The sequence below is a fragment of the Brachyhypopomus gauderio genome, unplaced genomic scaffold (assembly GCF_052324685.1).
Source record: "Brachyhypopomus gauderio isolate BG-103 unplaced genomic scaffold, BGAUD_0.2 sc51, whole genome shotgun sequence".
Lineage (NCBI taxonomy): Eukaryota > Metazoa > Chordata > Actinopteri > Gymnotiformes > Hypopomidae > Brachyhypopomus > Brachyhypopomus gauderio.
The window spans coordinates 2,311,945-2,328,102 of NW_027506876.1; the positions used below are offsets into that span (position 1 = coordinate 2,311,945).

Below are 16,158 nucleotides of genomic sequence, written 5' to 3' on the forward strand. Positions count from 1 at the left end.
ATCTTACATCTTTCATGGAGTACAGAAACAGCAAATCAAAAGAAAGACAGGCCTTTAGCTGTGGGCCAAAGAGACGATCAACTTATGTATAAATGATGGCTAGCTGCAAGAGAATGTGTTTACAGTTAGGTCATGTTTTATCAGTAGACCAATTTGATGTTTTACTTGCTATTTAAATAGCTGTTATATAAAAAATTATAGTAGTTTTATTCTTTGTTGTTTATTTTGGTAGATAAACATTAGATTGATGGTGCCACATGGATGTGACTTAAAACCTGTGAGAGGGAAAACACTCCCATTACTTACTGACCCAGAGATAGAAGCACATTATTTGGTGAAACAAGCTGTCCAGAAAATTAGTGTTTTACAAGGACATGGAAGAAGGACCATATGTCCTTTTGTATCCATATTGCTCTAGGGTGGTCTATGTGCCTGGGACTGAAAGGTCATTCACATTGGCTGGATATAAAATGGAAATTGGAAAAACACATTGCAGGATCTCTTTGTTCGTATTGCTGCAAAAACACTTTAGACAAGGTCTGTGGATCTGATGTAGTACTTTTACTATATTTTGAACATATATTAAATTACTGTGACATAATTATGATTTTAATATTATTTTTGTTTCCTTTATCTGCAATGTTAATTCAATTGTCATCACAACTAGGAGCAGGCTGACACTGTGGTGAGTAATTTTTTTAAACAACTTAGGAAAAAATACACTTAATACTGAACACTGAATCTGAACTGAATCTATATGGTCAGTAGTGCTGATAATGGACAGAGTGAGGATACATGGAGGTGGCTTTAATGAACCGGCTGGTCAGTATGTGTATCATAAGAGAAGAACAGTACATACTACCTAATTGTTTTGCAAATTGTTTGTTATTAACCTCAGGATTTTTAAACACCAGAACTGAAGTCCACCCAACAACAAACCCGAAGATGAGGTGTAAGTACTAACACGTACATTTAGACCAGTTTTTCCTCTGACTAAGCAGTGCAAAATGAACGCGAAATACAACAATCAAGATTACCCTGTTGCACTAAACTAGTACTTTTAACATATTTCAGAGGTGCAGTGGAACATTCCTCTACAGTAAATTATGAACAGGTATTGAAGCAGGCTTTAGTTCAATTTCTTTGCTTTTAGTTTTGTGTTGTGTCGGACATTTAGGTTCCTTTGTCAATTTATTTTTCAGATAGTAATATCTGATTCAGAGGACAATCTGGTCAAGTCTACTTGCTACAGGTAAGGAATTATGATGACTCATTTTGTAAATCACTTAAAAAGCAACATTGTAACATTGTAAAAATGTCAATTTCTCTTCAGTAAATACACAGATCTTTATGCACCATGTGTGGAAGAGGATGAAGAGTCTGTAGATTTTAAGACTATACCAGACTTGACCATGTAAGCTGACAGTTGCTGACTGTGGCAACACAATTTTTCTCTTTACATTTACAGGTTTAAGATTTAATTGCTTGTAACATGTGAAAGCTGCCTTATACTACAGGTTTATGAAGCTTTGTGTAAAATAGCAAATTGTGTACTGTCTGGAGTCTTTACCAATGTAGGTCACTCTTGTGTAATTACAGAGAGGGAGTAAAAATTACACTACCCGATATAGTCACAAACCTGTCGCATCCAATTGATCATGGAAGAGTCAGCCGGTTCAACATTTCACAGGCAAATGTCTTGGATGGAGCAGTCTGAAGTTTCAAGGATGCAACCGATTCAGTAAACTGTGACATGCTGGTCAGATTTACTGATGATGCTGATGTATTTGAAGATGGATTCGATGCAGGTGGTCCAAGATGAGTTTCTAACCCTAGTAATGAACAGTCTGAATGATCTGTCTATTTTTGATGGACCAGCAAGACATTTTTGGTCTACAATGCAAATTGTATGCATGGTGTTATATATATGACCTGTGCTTATGTTGCACCAGTTAATCGAACTGATACAACAATTTGCAGAGTTCCATCTCAGTTCTGATAATGTGTACATCTATATCAGGGGTGGCAACTTTTTGGTGAAATATAAAATGCTGTGGTCAACAGAGGTTGCGGGCCAGAAAATTGTAATGTGAGCCGCATTTGGCAATAGAGTCAACTAGAGGTGTCTTCAACTAAGGATTTTCATAGTTGAATCTGATTCGTCAGATTTTCCCTTTAGTTGACTAATAGTCAAATTTGGTTTTTTTTTTTATCTAGAGCACCTTAAACGGAATCCCGTTCTCATTCAGGACTTTTTTCCACTTCAAAATAAAAACCTAAAACACTCAGATAAATGAATAAACACGGTAGGTTGGCTTCATTCTGCTTTTATTTCTTTATTTATTTACTTATTTATTTTTTAATGAAACATTAGAGAACATTAACAAAAAAAGTCACCGGCAGTGCACACATCGAACTGTCAGACAGGCACTGTGCAAAATGTCAAAAATATTTCAAATAAAATATTCTTGCTTGAAAATAAAAATATATATATTTCCACACAACAGCAAAAAAATTCTAAGTAAAGGTTCAAGTAACGGGGTTTAAAAAGCAAACAACAACAAAAAATGTTTATAGGCCTACTTGCCAAGATGCACCGCGACGAGACAAGATAACACGACCCGACCGAAATGACAAACAGCTGAACTGGTTTATTTTTTCGCCTTATGCAGTTTAAATGGTATGCCATGTTGGTTGTTGTCGTGTGAAATGAAAGACGTTGATGACATAACTTGCACTTTACTTTGTTTGATTCATCTTTATCTTTTTCAAAATACTCCCACACTTTTCTTTTGAAGTTTTTTTAGTAGCCATTATAATCTCTGCAGATGCTGACTCCTATAGTGTGTTCAGCTCCGTTCAACTGCAGGGTGTGATTTATTAATGTGTAGTAAGGAAGATGCCTATTGTTAATGTGGACACATCATTTAAAAATATTTATTAACAGAAATTAGGATGATTTTACTTGACAAAAGGCTATATATAACGAAAACAAAGACATTTCATGTAACAACTAATGCTTAGCAGCATCCTTGGGCACCCCCATGCAGTTAGAATGGTACATTTGACTATGACTTTCATAGTCGACTAGGGGTATAGGGTCAACAGAGGCTGTGGGCCAGTGAAAATGTGAACGCGGGCGGCACTTTGGACACCCCTGATCTATATCTTCTTCTTTTGGCAATTCCCATTTAGGGGTTTTGATCCCACAGCGGATCAAACTCCTCTATCTGGCCCTGTCCTGAGTGTCCTCCACTGACACACCAGCCACTGTCGTATCCTCTACCATTGCATCCATAAACCTCCTCTTAGGTCTACCTCTCCTCCTCTTGCCTGGAAGTTCCATCCTCAAGACCCTCCTACCCAGTGATGTCAGTAACGCGTTACTTAGTAACGCCTTACTCTAATCTTACCACTTTTTTCGGTAACGAGTAATATAACGCGCTACTATTTCCAGTCCAGTAATCAGATTAAAGTTACTTATCCAAATAACTGTGCGTTACTATTTTTATTTTCCCTAGTAAAAATATATATTTTTGCTTTCTTCTTGGCTCAGTTCTACTTTTGCGTCTGACCGTAGCGCTCGACTCCGCACGCTGCGCGCGACCCTGTGAGAGCGCGAGCGCGTTTTACAAGTCATTTTTTGCAGTGTCCTCCCGTAACGATGTGTGGTAGTATAAAGAAACACCCCTCAAAAACAGGGGAAGGAACATTTACCTGAAGAATTTTAATGTTGCACTGTGTTCCACGTTTGAGAAGTGCTGGAATTTTGACTAACGTCGCCTACTTTAAAATGCTTGAAATTGTAATGGTATTTCGTTTCACAAGCTGTCTGACTGAACAGGGGTGGGTTTCCCGAAACGTTCGTAGCGCTAAGTACTTCTTAACCTCGTACGTTTCATACGAGGTTACGAAGTACTTGGCGCTACGAACCTTTCGGGAAACCCACCCCAGTTCGCTTGTATTACGTTTACAAATAAATTTACAAATAATACCGCGCAGCTACACAAACGTAATGTCAGGAGATACTGTAGCGACACGGCGAGTCTCGCCCTTTAAGTGACACGGGGGGGGGGGGGGGGGGGGACTGCGCGCGCCAGGGGTGCATTATCAATAAAGTTTCCCTCCTCGGGATTTTTGGATTAAGCAGTTTCTGCCTCGGTTACCGAACCTGCTTCAATACATTGTTACTGTTAATAATGCACTTCCAATAAAGTGAGTATTGGAAAAAATTATTTTGCTGCTGAATGTAACTACTAAAGTAACTTGTAATCTAACGTAGTTACTTTTAAAATCAAGTAATATGTAACGTAACTAAGTTACTTTTAAAAGGAGTAATCAGTAATCAGTAATCGGATTACTTTCTCAAGGTAACTTAGCCATCACTGCTCCTACCAATATACTTCTCCTCCCTCCTCTGTACATGTCCAAACCATCTCAATCTCGCTTCTCTGACTTTATCACCAAAACATGCTACATGTGCTGCATGTGCTGATCCTATCCTTCCTCGTCACTCTTTACTTTACTTTACTTTACTTTACTTTTACTTTATTGTCCACCGAAGTGGAAATTTGCCTTTGGCTTCTCAAGAAATGTACAAATAACAACGTACCAAAAAAAAAAAAAAAAAAAAAGATTCTCACTCCAAATGAGAATCTCAACATCTTCATCTCAGACACCTCCATCTCCCTCACCTGTCTCTTTGTCAGTGCCACTGTCTCCAGTCCATACAATATAGCAGGACTCACTACTGTCCTATAGATCTTTCCTTTCATTCTAGCCGACACCCTTCTATCACAGATCACCCCAGACACTATTCCATCCACACCACCCTGCCTGCACTCTATTCTTTACCTCTCTTTCACTTCCTCCATTACTCTGTACCCTCGACCCTAAGTAGGTAAACTCGTCAACCTTCACCAAATCAACTCCTTGTAACTGGACCTGTCCACCGTCTGCCCTCTCATTCACACACATGTACTCTGTTGTACTCCTGCTCACTTTTTAATTCCCCTGCTCTCCAAAGCATATCTCCATCTTTCCAAGCTCACCTCCACCTGCTCCCTACTCTCACTACAGATCACAATGTCATCAGCAAACATCATGGTATTAAACCATACTGCTTAGAGATCTCTACCTCTCCTCTAAGCCTAGCTTCCATTACTCTTTCCCAGATTTTCAGGCTGTGACTGATCAACTTTATTCCCCTGTAATTACTACAACTCTGAATGTCACCCTTATTCTTGAAAATCAGCACCATTATGCTTCGTCTCCACTCCTCAGGCATCCTCTGACCTTCCAAGATTCTGTTAAATAACCCAGTCAAAAACTCCACTGCTGTCTCTCCCAAACACTGCTGTACTCACACCAAGTACCTTCCTAGCCACATCCCTCACTGCATTTGAAGTCTAATCCCAGGTATCCAGAACACCACCACCATTACCCAGTACCTGCCTCACCTCATCCCTGAATATTACACCACAGTCCTCATCCTTTAACTTCCACCACCTGATCTTAGGTTCTGCTCTCACTCTCTTCCTCTTCTTCACCTCCAAAACCATCCTACATATCACCATCTACATCCTACATATCACCATCTACATCCTACATATCACCATCTACATCCTACATATCACCATCTACATCCTACATATCACCATCTACATCCTACATATCACCATCTACATCCTACATATCACCATCTACATCCTACATATCACCATCTACATCCTACATATCACCATCTACATCCTACATATCACCATCTACATCCTACATATCACCATCTACATCCTACATATCACCATCTACATCCTACATATCACCATCTACATCCTACATATCACCATCTACATCCTACATATCACCATCCTATGCTGTTTAGCTGCATTGTCCCCTGGTAACACCTTGCAATCACTAACCTCTTTCAAGTTTCGTCTCCTACAGAGGATATAGTCGACCTGTGTGCATCTTCCCCCACTCCTATACGTTACACTGTGCTCTTCCTTTTTCTTAAACTAAGTGTTAACTACAGCGATCTTTATCCTTTTAGCAAAATCTACCACCATTTGTCCTTCCGTTTTCCTTTCTTTAACACCATATCTACCCAACACCTCCTCATCACCACTGTTCCCTCCACCAACATGTCCATTTAAATGTGCTCCAATACCCACTCTCTCTTCTTTAGGAATCTGCAAAACAACTTAATCTAACTTTCTCCAGAATTCTTCTCCCCCCCCCCCCCCCACATGACAACCTACCTGAGGAGCATAAGCACTGATGACATTCATCATCACCCCATCAATCTCTAACTTTACACAGATCACCCTGTCACTTACTCTCTTTACCTCCACTCCACTCTTACTAAACTCATCCTTCAGGATTACCCCTACTCCATTTCTCTTCCTCTCTACAACATGATAGAAGAGTTTGAAGCCACCACCAATGCTTCTGGCCTTGCTCCTCTTCCACTTGGTCTCCTGTACACACAGTATATCTATGGTGTGTGCACCATAGTGGCTAGGTTACCCCTGATCTCTCTCTCTCTCTCTCTCTCTCTCTCTCTCTCTCTCTCTCTCTATATATATATATATATATATATATATATGTAAGGAATGCCACCTGATCTCCACCTAACCAGCCTCACCTGACGCTCATCACCACACCCCCTGTATCTCTACTTAAACGCCCACATTCCACTTCCTAGTCGTGAAGTATTGCCGACTCATGCCGCGTACTAGGGCTGCACGATTAATCGTATTTTTATCGTTATCGCGATGTGAAGTTTCACGATAAACACATCGAAAGAGCCACGATAACTCCTTGAATAACAGCAAACTCAAATTGCGTTATCCTCGTCCAGCAATAGAGGGAGCTATTCGCGCTGCAGACTATGATCACGTGACGTAAGTAGGCAAGAGGCAGAGTGAGGCAGAGTTGTCAGGTTCGCGGTTTTCACGCCAAATTGGGCTTGTTTGAAAATCCAGCCGCGGGTAAAAATTCTGGGGCCGCGGGGTGCGGTTTTTGGGCTACTTTTGAGTTGGGCTACTGTGGAAGTTACAAGTCAACACTAAGAATCGATCGCGATATAATACTTACAACTTACACTCGCAGATTTTGTGCGGAAAACTTTTGTAGGACCTGGCAACCCTGGAGTGAGGTGAACACGCTCATCAGACACGCGATTTGGTTTAAGCCTGGTTTACACTTGATGCGGCGCGAGGGTCTGGGAGACGAAAATAACGTAATCGCGGTGGCTTCGCCCGTGTGCAATTGCCTCGCGCGCTGTCGATTCACGAGGTCGTGCACCTCTCGAATTTTGTAAGTTCGCGCGCGCCGCGTCTCGGCGCAATGAGAACAGTCATGAATTAAATATTTATACATATACTCTAAATGATTCGAAATAATTCGCTTTTTTATCACATTATTTAATGGATATTTATTTTCAAAACGCCCAATCTTAACGTCTTCACGTTCTCTCATGTTTCGTCCTGGAATTACAAGAGGCTCGTATTTGTTAACGTAATACAAGAGAATTGTTCAGTCAGACAGATATTTGTTGTGAAACGAAGTAGTTACAATTTCAAGCCTTTTCAAATACTTTAGCCTAAATTCCAGCACTTTTCAAACCTGAAACACAAAGCAACATTAAAATTGGTCAGGTAAAAGTTCATTCCCCTGTATTTGAGGGGTGTTTTTTTTATACTACTAGGCCTACATATCGTTTCGGACAACACTGCAAAGAATGTGACACGGCAAGATTAAACGCTTCCGCCGTTCGCGGAGGTTAACGAGGTGTGTGGAGTCGCTCACTCGTGAAAGTATAAACCTAGATTGAATCTATTGTTGAATAAACCTGCAAAATATTTGGAATTATTCTGGATTCATTACACAGTAAAAAACAAAACAAATTAACGTGCTGCTGTTCAGAGAGACACTACATTTCTGTATTTTAATCTTAATTTATCGTGGTTCACATCGATATCGGGATATCCAACAATGTTATCGCACATCGCAATTCTAGTCCATATCGTGCACCCCTACCACGTACCAAGCCTTTCTATTACCTGTCTGCTTTCCTGTGTTCCGACCCTCGCTTACGTCCCCGACCTTGTCTCCTGCCTAGTCCCTCTGTACCTCCTGACTTCGACTCCCCCGGTATGACCCTGGACCGTCCTGACCACGCCAAGACAACGCAGTTGTTACTAGTCATAGTGCTCGTGATACACCTGCCTGTGTTTGTACCAGTGTTTCATTTCAATAAAAGCGGTGTTCTTCCGCATTTGGATCCCTCTCTGCCTGTTCAATACGTTACAGAAATACTTCGACAAACCATGGATCCAGCAGAAGATACACTAAAGACACTCACCGAGACGGTCCAACAACTCGTGGGAATAGTTCGAGATCAAGGACTCCAAGTGGCAGCACTCCAGGAAGCCGTTCGTCTCGTCACAACGACAACCCCCACACCCGTGAGCGTCCCCGTAGCCGTACCCGAACGTTACGACGGGTCTCCCGACCGATGCCGTAACTTCCTCATGCAGTGTTCAATATACTTCACGTACCACCACGCTCGATTCCAAGCAGAGTTGCCAAGGGTCCACTTCATTCTCTCGCTTCTCACTGGTACAGCAGGTGCTTGGGGCACCGCTTTGTGGGACACCAAAGACCCAGCCCTCCAGTCAGAGAACCAGTTCACAGCGCTGCTCCGAGCAGTCTTCGATCACCCTGCTGACGGTCGCGACATCGGAGACCGACTCTGCGACATCCAGCAAGGACAACGGAGCACAGCAGATTATGCTAGGGAGTTCCGCACACTGGCAGCAGGGAGCGGTTGGAGCGACTCAGCCTTGAGGACCGTGTTTCGTCGGGGTCTGAGGACCGACGTGCAGGTCGAACTCGCCTGTCGGGGAGAAGCATTCTCTTTAGCTGAGTTCGTTCAGGCAGCGATACGAGTAGACAAATTGTTGGGGCCCAACCGTTCCGAAATAGATGACACTCCCATTCCCATGTCCTGTGCACCATCTCCCCGCGTATGTGAACAGAAACCCCATGAATCTGATGAGTCCATGCGGCTAGGCAGGTCCCCACTCACCTACCAACCCTTACTGGTTACCCAGAGGAAAAACCAAGTCAACCTACCAGTACTAGTATCTTGGGGGGGCATTTCATAGACCGGGACCTAGCCTATCACCTCCACCTTCCCACCGTACCTATGGATCCTCCCCTGAAAATTAACTCGCTAAACGGACAACCTTTGGGTGAGGGTGTAATTTCACTTCGTACCTGCCCCGTAGAGCTACGAGTGGGCCTGTTCCACAGCGAGATGCGGGAGTTTTTCTTAATATCCACGCCCCGGGATCCTCTCATACTAGGCTTTCCCTGGCTATCGGCTCACGACCCGGAAATCTCCTGGAAGAGACGAAAGCTAGTACGGTGGAAAACCCGCTGTCTCGAAAATTGTATTCACTTACCACTCCGGTCCTCCTCAGTAGAAAGTCCTGATACACCCCTGATGTCATCCCCATACAGTATCGTGGATTCGCTGACGTGTTCGACAAGGACAGTGCCTGTCGTCTGCCTCCCCATCGGCCATGTGATTGCGCAATCGACCTCCCAGGAGCCCCTTTACCTCGTAGGACGAAACCTTACCCTCTCTCACGTCCCGAGGATCAGGCGATGGAGTCCTATGTCACCGAAGCCTTACAGAAGGGATTTATCCGACCATCCACTTCTCCTGTCGCAGCTGGCTTCTTCTTCATCGAAAAGAAAGGAGGGGGATTACGTCCTTGTATTGATTACCGTGCCCTTAACGCAGTCACATCGAAGTACGCTTACCCTCTTCCCTTTATCACCGCCTCACAAGAACGTCTGATGGGGGCAAACCTCTTTACGAAGTTGGATCTACGGAGTGCGTACAACTTGATTCGAATCCGAGAGGGCGATGAGTGGAAAACCGCCTTTATCACCGCCAGGGGGCACTATGAGTACCTCGTAATGCCATATGGACTGACGAATAGTCCCTCCGTGTTCCAGGCATTTATGGATGACATCTTCCGTGATATGATTGATGATTTCGTGTTTGTCTATATTGACGATATCCTAATTTATTCCCCGTCTGTCTCTGAACATGTCCGACACGTCTCAGCGGTGTTGCAGCGCCTGCGGGAACACCACCTGTGTGTAAAGGCTGAGAAATGTGAGTTTCATCGTTCCACAGTGACTTTCCTCGGATGTACGCTCTCTCCTGGTCAGGTCTCCATGGATACAGATAAAGTCAAGGCAGTCACGGACTGGCCAACCCCCCGTTCTACTAAAGAACTGCTGCGATTCCTGGGTTTCGCCAACTTCTGTCGCCGTTTCATCCGCGGCTTTGGTGAGTTGGCAGCTCCTCTTACCAATCTCCTTAAAGGGGGAAAGTCACGGGAGTTTATCTGGACTGCCGAGGAAGACCGAGCGTTTTCGCTCCTTAAACGGGCTTTCACGTCGGCTCCTGTACTGCATCTCCCTGACCCCCTGCTCCAGTTCATCGTGGAGGTCGACGCCTCGGAGGTGGGAGTAGGCGCTGTTCTCTCGCAGCGTCAGGGAAACCCGCCGAAGTTATATCCCTGTGCCTATTACTCAAAGAAACTGTCAGCCGCCGAGATGAATTACGACGTCGGTGACCGAGAGCTCCTAGCCATTAAACTCGCCCTCGAACAGTGGCGTCATTGGTTGGAGGGAGCGACACACCCCTTCTTAGTCTATACAGACCACAAGAATTTAGAATATCTGAAATCTGCCAAGCGACTGAACCCGCGGCAAGCCAGATGGGCGTTATTCTTCTCTCGGTTTCGCTTCACTGTAACTTACCGACCCGGATCGAAGAACGTCAAAGCGGATGCCCTTTCCCGACTGTATGAAAAGGACACTGTTGTTAAGGAACCCGAGTATATTCTGCAGGATTCCTGTTTCCTTGCTGTCATCAGGTGGGAGATTCAGGAGGAGTTGGATGAAGCCCTGCGTACCGATCCAGGTCCCGTGGAATGCCCCGAGGGTAAACAGTACGTCCCCGTACCCCTTAGGGGGCGTGTCCTCCAACTCGCTCACGACACGGCAGGCACGGGTCACCCAGGTATTACACGTACACGACACCTCATCTCACAACGTTATTGGTGGCCGTCCTGGGAAGATGACATCAGGGATTACGTATTAGCGTGCTCGGTCTGCGCCCAATCCCGCACTCCCCGTACTCTCCCAGCAGGAAAACTCCTTCCTCTACCTGTTCCTCTCCGGCCCTGGACTCACCTCGCTGTGGATTTTGTCACAGATCTACCCACTTCTGGAGGTAACACAGTTGTTATGGTTATAGTAGACTGATTCTCTAAAATGTGCCGCTTGATTCCTCGCCCCAAACTACCTACTGCTATGGAATCCGCGCTGGATCTGTTTAATTATGTCTTTCGCATATACGGCTTACCTGAAGATATCGTCTCAGACCGAGGAGCACAATTCACATCTCGGGTCTGGAGGCAGTTCTGCAAGCTTCTAGGCATAACTGTTAGTCTGACTTCGGGTTACCACCCCCAATCCAACGGAGAGGTCGAACGATACAACCAAGAATTAGGGAGGTTTCTCCGTCAGTATTGTGCCTCCCAACATGACTGGCACAAATACCTCCCGTGGGCAGAATATGCCCGCAACTCTATCATACACTCCGCTACTAAACTCACACCCTTCCAATGTGTCTATGGTTATCAACCTGCATTCTTCCCGTGGGACAAGACACCTGCTGACGTCCCGGCCCTGGATGAGTGGCTCAAGCGCAGTGCCCGCACCTGGGAGATGGCACATGTCCATTTACGCCGCGCCCTACACACACGCCGGCTCAACGCGGATCGCCGTCGTCTTCCAGCCCTAATCTATCATCCGGGACAGAGGGTATGGCTTTCGACACAAAACCTGCATTTGAAACAGCGTAGTAAAAAGCTTAGCCCACGGTACATCGGGCCATTCAAGATACTCAGCAGAGTCAACGCTGTCTCGTATAAGCTCCTTATGCCTGCTCATTATCGTGTCAATCCTGTCTTCCATGTCTCTCTCCTTAAGCCAGTTCACTATAGTCCGTTCACCACTCCCCCTGTGCCCACTAGCCTTCCGGATCCCTTGGAAATCGACGGTCGACCGGCATACATCGTCCGAGAGCTTCAGGAGTCTCGGCGCCGAAGGAACGGACTCCAGTACCTCGTGGACTGGGAAGGATATGGTCCCGAGGAGCGGGCCTGGATTCCGGCGAGGGATGTCCTCTGCCCTACCATGATCGCGGATTTCCACGCAACGCACCCCAACTTTCCCGCTCCCAGGCGCCGCGGTAGACCCCCGGCTCGTCGTAGAGCGTCGGGTGCCGCTCCTTTGAGGGGGGGGTACTGTAAGGAATGCCACCTGATCTCCACCTAACCAGCCTCACCTGACGCTCATCACCACACCCCCTGTATCTCTACTTAAACGCCCACATTCCACTTCCTAGTCGCGAAGTATTGCCGACTCATGCCGTGTACCAAGCCTTTCTATTACCTGTCTGCTTTCCTGTGTTCCGACCCTCGCTTACGTCCCCGACCTTGTCTCCTGCCTAGTCCCTCTGTACCTCCTGACTTCGACTCCCCCGGTATGACCCTGGACCGTCCTGACCACGCCAAGACAACGCAGTTGTTACTAGTCATAGTGCTCGTGATACACCTGCCTGTGTTTGTACCAGCGTTTCATTTCAATAAAAGCGGTGTTCTTCCGCATTTGGATCCCTCTCTGCCTGTTCAATACGTTACAATATATATATATATATATATATATATATATATATATATATATATATATATATATATATAGAGTCTGCCCCTGGCACTCGCAGGCGTGCCCCCCCTCCCCTGTGTCACTTAAGGTATCACGTGTGCTTTGATCACCGACGCTGCTTTCTGCCAACGCTGCTTTCTGCCAACGCTGCTTTCTGGAGTGTTTTTGCCTTCTTTTTCCCTATCAGTTTGCTTACATTTTATATATCTACAAATATTTTGTGGATATATTTTTAACTCCGGCTACAACAACCTCCGCAAGCCATTGAAAGACCTTTTCGACTGAAAACATCTTCGACATTTCGACATCTTAACCGAAGCTAAGTATCTTCGTATTTCATCATGTCTGAGTCGCTTGTTGCTTGTGTTGAGTGTGGCATGTATAGCTACTCTTCTTCCGTCAGTAGTGATAATAATTTTATTTGTGTGAAGTGTAGATTAATTATTAGTATGACGGAGAAGATTTCGCTTTTAGAGGAGCGCATCCGGGCTTTAGAAAGTCCTAGAGAGTTTGTAGCAGCTAGCATAGCTAGCGTAGATAGCGTAGCAGGCCCGGGTTGCACAGCCGTAGCTAGCGAGCCCTCAGCTCCGGCATTAGAGCCCTCGCACCGGGGCGAATGGGTGACGTCTCGGCGGCATAACCGTAGGGCTGAACACCGTTCTTCTCAGGTTCCTGTGTCGAACAGGTTTGCCCCACTCAGTAATACACCGACTCAGCGACCTGTTAAAGGAGCTCTGGTGATAGGAGACTCACAACTCCGACACGTGAACGTAGCAACTAGTTTAGAGACACCAGTGGCCATAGTCAAGTGTATCCCGGGGGCTAGAGCGCCTGACATCAGGGCTAATTTAAAGGTGCTGGCTAAACGTAAATATTCTAAGATAGTTATACACGTCGGCACCAATGATGTGGGATTGAGACAGTCTGAGATCACCAAGGATAATGTTAAAGAGGTGTGTGAGTTAGCGGGGACGATGTCAGACGCCGTAATATGGTCTGGCCCCATTCCGGTTCGGCGTGGCGCTGAAACCTACAGCAGGTTATGGGCGCTACACCGCTAGATGTCTAAATGGTGCTCAGATAACAAAGTGGGTTATATAGATAATTGGACACGTTTTGAGGGCAGGCCTGGCCTTTTGAAGCGAGACGGCATTCACCCCTCTTGGGAGGGTGCTGCTCTCATTTACAGTAGCATATCTGCTAGGCTTAATAGTGGTAGTGTAGGAGTAGTTAATGGGGATTGACAAACCAGAGCCGAGGCTAGGCAGCAGACACACAGGCTAAACCGACTGCGAGCTGCAAAGAGACGTCACCTAGGTCACACCAGATTGAAACTGGGTCTGTTCCTCGAGTACCAAAAAATAATTCTCGCAAAGTTAGTAGACAAAATTTAATCAATGTTAAATTCAACTATGCTCCCTCAGAGAGCGGTTTAAATCTGAAACTAGGACTACTAAATATTAGATCCCTGTCATCTAAAGCATTGCTTGTTAATGAAATGATTACCGATCATAATCTATGCATGCTTTGCTTGACGGAAACCTGGATCCGACCAGACGACTATATGGCCCTAAATGAAGCTTCTCCCTCTGGCTATAGATATGTCCATAACCCCCGTCCAAATGGTTGAGGAGGTGGGGTCGCCACAATATATGACTCTGATATAGGCATTTCTCAAAAATTTGGCTTCAAGTTTAATTCTTTTGAACATCTCATCCTCACTGTATCTAATGTTTCAAATTTAACAACCAACAAAGCGTCGCAGTCGTTTATGTTAATTACTATTTACCGGCCCCCTGGTTCATACTCTGAGTTCTTGCAGGAGTTTTCAGACTTCCTGTCTCATGTAGTGCTATCAGCCGATAAGGTCATTATAGTTGGTGATTTTAATATCCATTTTGAAAATCTGTGTGACTCTTTTAGCATACATTTTCAAGCAATTCTTGATTCAGTGGGTATCACTCAGAATGTGGTGGGTCCTACGCATAACTGTAGTCATACTTTAGACTTGGTCTTGTCATTTGGTATTGACATATCCAGTTTAGCAATTCTTCCTCAGAATGAGGCTGTTTCTGACCACAGCCTCATAACGTACGAGTTGTGTTTAACTGACTGTGTTCATCGGCCACCCTGCTATCAAATTAAACGAGCTATAACACCCAGCACCATCGCCGCGCTCACTGATATTTTACCGGGTCTGACAAACACTGATCCACTTGTAGCTCCGGAAGGACTAGAGCGTTTCACCGAGCACGGTGAGACTTCCCTTCGTACAGCTTTAGCAGCTCGCCCTTTGCGCTCCCAAAATGCTGGATTTCTCCTAGTTCCAAAAATTTGTAAGACTACAGCCGGAGGCAGAGCTTTCTCCTTTAAAGCCCCCCAATTATGGAATAGCCTTCCAGCTCCAATCCGAGATTCTGACACAGTTCCAATCTTTAAATCTAGACTTAAGACTCACCTATTTAATCAAGCCTTCAGCTAATATTCCCCTTGTAAGGTGTAGGGGCTTGGGGGCCCCCAGACGTTGAGAGTTCTGGTGATCTGAGATGTTGATGCTGTCGTCCAGCTGTGTCATGGCATCACTCTACTTGTGACAATGACTTGACTGGAAAGCAATGTCTTAGTGAGCCCTCATGCCTGTGGTCACCTCTGAACCCCTCCCTTTAGTTATGCTGCTATAAATTAGCCTGCCGAAGCCACATGCTCATCACTGGCACGTGAGCTATGTACATTTAAATTAATGGTGGTTTAAATCCATGTCCACTCAGTCTGTATTTCTATCTTCTTGCATGGCTCTACCCAAGACGATTGGATACAGGCACCTGCAGGCACCTGGGGGATGGTCTGGCTGCCGGTGGATGTGCTGATACCGGGGTTCACCTGGGGAGTAACACTGCAGTCGGAGCCTACAATACCAGCATCACTGCTCCGACACGGAATGAAAGCCTGGCATTCATCAACAGACATTTACAGTGACAATATCAAAACCCAGAACTTTCAATTCTACCTTTTACCTAGTCTGATTGTGTGAATTATGTGTGACTTGTGTATTTGTGTGTTAACGGGCCGCCCAATGGAGGATGGGTTCCCTTTTGAGTCTTGGTTCTCCCGAGGTTTCTTCCTATTCCCCACCATCATAGGGAGTTTTTCCTCGCCACTGTCGCCTTTGGCTTGCTCATTAGGGTTCTGGACCCATAGTATTGTTAACCTTGTAAACCCTGTAAAGCTGCTTTGCGACAACTTGAGTTGTTAAAAGCGCTATACAAATAAACTTTGATTGATTGATTGATTGAAACTTGCAAACACCAAAGATGATGCCCAGGGCCTCTCGCT

General features: G+C 45.2%; 1 long non-coding RNA gene across 1 annotated transcript; it reads left to right on the plus strand.

The window, feature by feature from the left end:
- The first annotated feature begins 217 nt into the window (after positions 1–217).
- LOC143487935 (uncharacterized) lies at positions 218–2,373 on the plus strand. The gene is made up of 7 exons (XR_013124424.1): positions 218–537; positions 668–685; positions 899–952; positions 1,075–1,114; positions 1,203–1,252; positions 1,334–1,414; positions 1,600–2,373. It is a non-coding gene; the product is annotated as an uncharacterized LOC143487935 (long non-coding RNA).
- The last annotated feature ends 13,785 nt before the right edge of the window (positions 2,374–16,158 follow it).